We start from the raw sequence: 8079 nt of genomic DNA on the forward strand, positions 1-8079 counted from the left end.
CCAAACCACACCTAACCTAACCTAACCAAACCAAACTTAACCTAACCCAACCACACCTAACCTAACCTAACCTAACTTAACCCAACCTAACCTAACCAAACCACACTTAACCTAACCAAACCAAACTTAACCTAACCTAACCTAACCATAATCATTCTCATTAAGCACAACAGATACATCAGTAACAGACAAAAAAAAATAGAAAAAAAGAAAAAAAAGCAAAAAAGAGAATTTAAACTCCACAACCTACTCACAACAAAAGAAGAAAAAAAAAAAAAGAAAGATAATTTAAACCTAATACTAAATTTACTTAACTTTCTAACCGCGTAATTCTGAGAGGTAATACATTTCAATAATTCGAAATGGGATCTATTTTTCACTGGGTGGCTCATCATCAGGCGAGTTATGAATAAGAAAGTGAAGTTACATGATGAATTGAGTTTGGTCCCACGAGACGAAAAACACCTTGTTGATGAAAAAGGAAAGGAAAGGAAAGGGAAGGAAAGGAAAATAGAGAAGGGGAATAGAGAAAAGAAAAGAAAAAAGGTTAAAGAAATATGATAAAATGAATGGGAAAGAAAAGGAAAGGAAAATAGAGAAGAGAATAGAGAAAAGAGAAGAGAAGGAGAGGTGAGGGAAATATAAATAAATGATGAATTAGAGAGAGGAAAGGAAGAGAAGGAAACAAATTAACGAAAGAAGAGGAATAGATAGAAAAATTATGAAAAAGAAAGTGAGGAGGAAGGGAAGAGAATAGAAAGAGAAGAAAAATGAGAAAAAAATGAAAGAAAAATAGATGATGCATGAAAGGAGAGGAAAGGAAGGAATAAAGATGACGAAAGAAAAGGAATGAATAGGAAAATGAAGAAAAAGGAAGTGGGAAGGAAGGGAAGGGAAGAGAATAGGGAAAAACAAAAGGAAAAACGAAAGAAAATAGAAAGAAAATATGGATAATGCATGAGAGGCAAGAAAAAGAAAAGAAAAACATAGAAAAGAAAATGAAAAGAAAAAAAGAAAAAGAGAAAGTGAAAAAAACAAAAAAAAGAAAAACAAGAGAAAGAAAGAGCTAAAATAAAATAGAATAAATGAGACAAACAAAAAAAAAAAAAAGAAAACGGATGGAAGAGAAAGAAGAGGAAGATAGGAAGGATGGAGAAGGGAAGAGGAAAGAAGGGGAGAATAAAGGAAGAAGGAAAGATGAAAGAGAAAATAGAGGAGATTAGTACGTATGGGGAAACAGCAAAGGAGGAAAAGAGGATAATGAGAAGGGAAGGGGAGGAAAGAGAGGAAGAAGGGAAGAGAGATAAAAGGGAGAACGAGAGGAGGGAGAGGAGATCAGAATAAAAAGAGGAATAAGGGTGAAGATCGAAGGAAAGGAGGAGGAGGAAAAAAAAAGATAATGATGATGATGCAGAGAGAGAGAGAGAGAGAGAGAGAGAGAGAGAGAGAGAGAGATACCAAGTTAAATAGAGCAATGATCAAATAAACAGTGTAAATATTGAAAGAACTCAGGTGTGTTTGCTAAGACAGGTAAATATTCTCATTTTTTACCTGCTTGCATGCTTGCCTTTCCTCTCTCTCTCTCTCTCTCTCTCTCTCTCTCTCTCTCTCTCTCTCTCTCTCTCCTCTCCTTCCTTCCTCCTTCCTTCTCTTACTCTTACTTTTCTTAAACTATACTCCTCCTCCTCCACCTCCTCCTCCTCCTCCTCCTCCTCCTCCTCCTCCTCCTCCTCCTCCTCCTCCTTCCTTCTTCTCTTCCTTCTCTTACTACTCTTAATACTACTACTACTACTTCTCCTCCTCCTTCTCCTCCTCCTCCTCCTCTTCCTCCTTCTCTTTCTCCTCCTACTACTGCTAATACTACTACTTCTCCTCCTCCTCCTCCTCCTCCTTTTCTTTCTCCTTCTCTTCCTTCTCTTCCTCCTCCTCCTACTACTAATACTGCTACATCTCTTCTTTCTTCTATTCCTCCTCCTCCTCCTCTCCTCCTCCTCCTCCTCCTCCTCCTCCTCCTCCTCCTCAGTGTCAAGACGGAGATTAACAAGAGAGTATCTTTTGTGTTCACATCGTAAAGAATCTCAATTGTTCCTCATTTATATTTCACATCAATATTTACTTGTTTGTGTTCCTTTGTGTTCTTCAGTTTAGTTACTTTAGTACCTCGCTGACTGACTGACTGACTGACTGACTGACTGGTTTATCTATTTGTGGGTTTTTTATGTATTGTTAAAGGAAAAGGTACATTGGATGCCAGTTCCCAAGCAGGTTTTTCTTGTATTATCTCAGTCAATGGTTTTCCTCTTGACTGACTGACTGACTGACTGACTAGATTTGTTTATGTACCTGCTTGTTTACTCAATGGTTAATTATTGACTGACTGACTGACTGACTGACTGACTGACTGACAATGCATCAACTAACTTTCTAACTGACTAACTGGATGCAAAACACAGCCCTTCACTGACTAACTGATCTCAATAACAGACTTCCTAACAGACTCACTCACTCACACACACTCACACACTCAATCAATCAATCACACACACACTCAATCACTCACTCACTCACTCACTCACACACTCACTCACTCACTCACACTCACTCACTCACACACACTCACTCACTCACGCACGCACGCACACTACCTAACAAATACACAAAGCATCATACAGACTACCTCACGTATTGCCAGAGAATAAGTGACTTGTCTACAATGGAAAAGCTTCAATCTGGCAGCTCTCCTCCTCTCTCTCTCTCTCTCTCTCTCTCTCTCTCTCTCTCTGTACATGAAACGTGATCGTGAAAAGAGTCCCTGATATTAAATTGGCAATGGTGACTGGAATGTAGGGAGTGTAGTGTGCTGGCGCCAGACCAAGCCACATCAAGCCAGAGTAAGCCAGACTAAGCCACACCAAGCCAGAGTAAGCCAGACTAAACCAGACTAAGCCACACCAAGCCACACCAAGCCAGACTAAGCCACATCAAGCCAAACTAAGCCAGAGTAAGCCAGACTAAGCCACACCAAGCCAGACTAAGCCACGCCAAGCCAGAGTAAGCCAGACTAAGCCAGACCCAGCCAGACTAAGCCAGACCAAGCCAGATTAAGCCAGAGGAAGCCGCACCAAGCCACACCAGGCCAGAGTAAGCCAGACTAAGCCAGACCCAGCCAGACTAAGCCAGACCAAGCCAGACCAAGCCACACCAAGCCAGACTAAGCCATACTAAGCCATATTAAGCCATACTAAGCCACACTAAGCCACACTAAGCCAGACCATTCAACTTACCAAGAAGTAACTCACGTGGGAAAAATAAATTAATGGATATGAAAAAATATGAATAGGAATAAATAAATAATAAATAAATATGTAAATAAAATAGATAAATGTATAGATGAATTGATAAAAGGTACTTGTATGTTATAAGTGATTAAATAAATGGTTAAAGAAAGATAGATAGATAGATAGATAGATAAGATAATTTGACACATGAAAGTAATATGAAAAAAAATAAGTAAATAGATGAATATATAAAATGAAAATATAAACATTCAAAACACTCACAGGAAATGATAAAAAGAAGACAATTAAAGCGAAAACAGAAGGAAATAAATTAAATTGAGCGAGTTTTGTATATTAATCCGTAACAGATTGTGAAATTGAAATAAATACAAAAATGATACGTGAACGAAATGAAAAGAGAAGACTTCGAGAGTTGTTTGCAGCAATTAAATGTGGAATGAATAACTGAACGAAATGGTTGAGTGTATTTGTAAAGATTGGAAGGTTTTTTTTTTTTTTTTTTTTTTTTTTTTTTAGGGTGAGGTTAGTGGGGGAAAAATATTAGTTGTTTACGAAGAGTGGAAGAGATTCGTTTATATTCGTGGCATTCGTTGTTCATATTCGTGGCATTCGTGGGTGCTGAAATAAATGTGGTTGATTATGAAATGGAAAAAAAAAAAGGAAAAAGGAAAAAATAATCAATAAATAAATGAAAGGAATAAAAAATGTACAAAAAGATAAAATAGAATGAATGAATGAAAAATAAGATAGAAAAAATGCAATACTACTACTACTACTACTACTACTACCACCACCACCACTAACTCAAAACACACAAAACAAACACAACATTAAACTCACATAATACAAAAACCTCCTCCTCTTCTTCTTCCTCCTCCTCCTCTTCCTCTTCCTCTTCCTCTTCCTCCTCTTCCCAATCCCCTGCAAAAAATAGATAAGACTAAAATAATGAATAAGTACAAATTAGAATACAATAAAAATAGAAGCTAAATCTCTCTGTGTGTATTGTTTCCTGTATTTTTGGCCCCAGTAATCTGATTAAAGTAAGGAATATGTGTGTGTGTGTGTGTGTGTGTGTGTGTGTGTGTGTGTGTGTGTGTGTGTGTGTGTGTGTGTGTGTGTGTGTGTGTGTGTGTGTGTGTGTGTGTGTGTGTGTGTGTGTGTGTTGCTGTAAATCTGCTTACTCGTACTATTAAAATTGCATTAGTTTGTCTTTTTCTTCTTTTCTTCTGCTATTGTTGTTATTTTCGTTTGATTCATAACTCGTAATTTCAAACACTTGTCCGCCTCACCTCCACTATTCCAAAAAACTTTATTTATAGTTGCACGCATTTTTTAAGGTGTTTATGCGGTTCTAGAGGCAGAATAACAAGATTTCTACATTATTGACTGGAGAAACACTCTTGGAAACACCGCTAGTCACCTCTGTCACCTTGGAAAATAGTCGTGGTGAGAGAGAACAGTGTTTTTAAGGTGTTTATACGGTTCTAGAGGCAGAGTGGCAAGATTTCTACATTATTAACTGGAGAACCACTCTTGAGAACCACGCTAGTCATCTCTGTAACCTTGGAAAATAGTCGTGTTGAGAGAGAAGACTATTTTTAAGCGTCTTTTACGGTTCTAGAGGCAGAATGACAATATTTCTACACTATTAACTGGAGAAAACTCTAGAAAACCACGCTAATCCTTTTTGTGGCCTCTGAAAAAAGTCGCGGTGAGAGAGCAAAGCGTTTCGAATAATGGAAGTGTGAGTGAATTTGTGCATTTTCTGCTTTAAATTTTGTTCTGGGTCGTTCATTGCTTCCTAGAAAATTGTACTAGTTTTTTTTTTCTTTTCTTTTTTGTTACTGTTCGTGACGATTTTCCTTTTGTTTTTCCTTGTGTGGTGTTGCGTGTTTCTTCGTTTGTTGTCAGTATTGTTGTTGTTAGTGTTGTTGTTGTTGTTTTGACTATCGTTGTTATCACTAATATTGTTCACTGTCTTCATTTATTAACTATGTTCAGTAACACACACACACACACACACACACACACACACACACACACACACACACACACACACACACACACACACACACACACACACACACACACACACACACACACACACACACACACACACACGAAAGAATAACTCCAGAAATCCGAAAAACAACAAAAAATAATAAAAAAAAACAAGAAACACAAAACACATAAAGAAAATCAACACCACCCAACGAAAAAGTAAAAAAAAATGAAGGAAAAGTAGAAATAAATCAAAATAAGCTAAAAAGAAGTAAAAATAAATAAATCAAGGTAAAAAAATAGTAAACAACAATAAAATCATGAGGACCAAAATAAAACGAACAGATTACAGGTAAGACTAATTAACTTCACCTGTATTTTGGCCAGGTGAGCGCCGGCAGGTGAGGCGCCATTAGCTCGTCAGGAAGGCAGGTTAATACAGCGAGGGGCGGGAAATTTATGCTTATCGGAAAGTAAAAAGAGAAGAAAACAAAGAAAAACCGTTCATTGGTGTATTTTGGGCCGCTAGCGTGTGGGTGGACGTGAATAGAAGGGGTCTCTCTCTCTCTCTCTCTCTCTCTCTCTCTCTCTCTCTCTCTCTCTCTCTCTCTCATATCCGTCAACACTGTACCGCCATTTTATTCCTCATTTTCATGGTTAAGTTAGTTTAAGTTAGGTTTGGTTAGGTTAAGTTAGGTTAGGTGAGGTTAGGTTAAGTTAGATTAAGTTAGGATAGGATAGGTTAGGGTTAGCTTAAGTTAATATATCACAGAGTTAAGTTAGGTTAAGTTTGGTTAAGTTAGGATAAGTTAGAATAGGATAGGATAGGTTAGATTAGGTCAAGTTAGGATAGGATAGGTTAAGTTAGGATAGGTTAAGATAGTATGGAGTTAAGTTAGGTTAGGATAGGGTTAAGTTAGGTTAGGTAGCTTAAGTAATCATAGAGTTAGGTTAGGTTAGTTAAGTTAAGGTAATTAGTTATTAGAGTTAGGTTAGGTTAAGTTAAGTTAGGATGGTAGTTAGGATTGGTATAGGTTAAGTTAGGATAGAATAGGGTAAGTTAGGACAAGTTGAGTTAGGTTAGGTTAAGTTAAGTTAGGATGGTATAGGGTTAAGTTAAGTTAGGACAAGTTGAGTTAGGTTAGGACAGGTTAGGAACACAAATCCTGAGCCACAATGGGAAGGAAAACATAGATTGGAGTGGTAAGGAAAAGAGTAAGAGAGGGAAACTTTTCATTGTTACCTTTCCTGGCCAACATTTTACCTGTACTTATATCTTTCTCCTGCACCTGTCACTTCCTCTCCATCCTCTCGCTTCTTTCTTAAGCCTCTCTCTCTCTCTCTCTCTCTCTCTCTCTCTCTCTCTCTCTCTCTCTCTCTCTCTCTCTCTCTCTCTCACCTAAGCTTACATTTCCTCCCTTTTGCACTTCCTTCCTCCTCTCTAAGACAGCTACATTTTAACCCCTCCTCCTCCTCCTCCTCCTCCTCTTCTTCCTAAAATTCACAACTCAACTCTACCTTTTAAAACTCTCTCTCTCTCTCTCTCTCTCTCTCTCTCTCTCTCTCTCTCTCTCTCTCTCTCTCTCTCTCTCTCTGTGCTACTCCACTAAAGCCTTCTTGCAACTTGGATTTGTGTGTGTGTGTGTGTGTGTGTGTGTGTGTGTGTGTGTGTGTGTGTGTGTGTGTGTGTGTGTGTGTGTGTGTGTGTGTGTGTGTGTTCTTGTCCTTATCTGCCTTTCTGTGCATTTGTCTCACTGTTTGTATAAGTCAGTAAGTAAAAAACTGACAACAACATCCATTTCTTCCCAACAGGCAAACAACAACAACAACAACAGGAAGGCACGTGACAGTAGGAACAGCCGGAGCGTCACTAACTCAAACAACAACCCCAGTAACAACAACAACAACAACAACAGCCTCACCTCCACCACCACCACCAGCACTGGCACCTCAGCTGGTAACAACGATAAGAACATGAACCACAACAGCGGTATGTTTAAACGCGCTTGGCCACATAGTTTCTCACGAAGGAGGAACTCAGGGCTCTCTCTCTCCATCGACGCCTCTATGAAGGTCCTGCGAGAGGCGCTGTACCTTGAAATCGCACGCAAGAAGCAAAGACAACAGCTACAGAGAGCACAACATAACAAGGCACTGCTTAACACAATTGGCAAGAGGGATGTCGCCAGCCAATTCGCAGGCGTTCAACACGGAACGGCGCTTGGAAATGACAGGTAAGGTGTAACTGTCTGCGTGTAGGTGTGTGTGTGTCTGTGTGTTTATGTAAGAGGGAGAACTACGGAGGCAAAAAAAAAAAAAAAAAAAAAAAAAATGGATATTAGGAAAAAAAAATAAGCCCCACTGGAATTGTAGTCTCCATGGGTGTAGGTGTGGGTGTAGGTGTTATTGGGTGTTTTACGGAGTTTCTGGTAGTGTTTAGATACGTTTGAGATGGGTATGCGTGTGTTGTTTTTTTTTTTTGTGGGTTTCTGCGTGTTTGGGTGTGTTTGGGTATTTGGGTGTGTTTTGGGTGTGTTTTGGGTGTGTTTGAGTGTGTTTTGGGTGTGTTTGGATGTGTTTGAGTGTGTTTTGGTGTGTTTTGGTATATTTGAGTGTGTTTTAGTGTGTTTTGGGTGTGTTTCAGTGTGTTTGAGTGTTTAAGTGTGTTTGGATGTGTTTGAGTGTGTTTTGGTGTGTTTTGGGTGTGTTTGAGTGTGTTTTGGTGTGTTTTGGGTGTGTTTGAGTGTGTTTTGGTGCGTTTCGAGTATATTTGTGT

The 8079-nt window shown here is 38.8% G+C and overlaps 1 protein-coding gene across 2 annotated transcripts in view; it reads left to right on the top strand.

Moving 5' to 3' along the window:
- LOC123513179 overlaps positions 1-7257 on the top strand; it is a 132481-nt gene extending 125224 nt beyond the window's left edge. For both annotated transcript variants that reach the window (XM_045270156.1, XM_045270135.1), the window contains exon 4: positions 7116-7257. The gene's annotated coding sequence lies outside the window, so the exon portion shown is untranslated. The remainder of the gene's footprint in view (positions 1-7115) is intronic.
- The last annotated feature ends 822 nt before the right edge of the window (positions 7258-8079 follow it).

This window comes from Portunus trituberculatus, chromosome 5 (genome assembly GCF_017591435.1).
Source record: "Portunus trituberculatus isolate SZX2019 chromosome 5, ASM1759143v1, whole genome shotgun sequence".
Taxonomy (NCBI): Eukaryota; Metazoa; Arthropoda; class Malacostraca; order Decapoda; family Portunidae; genus Portunus; species Portunus trituberculatus.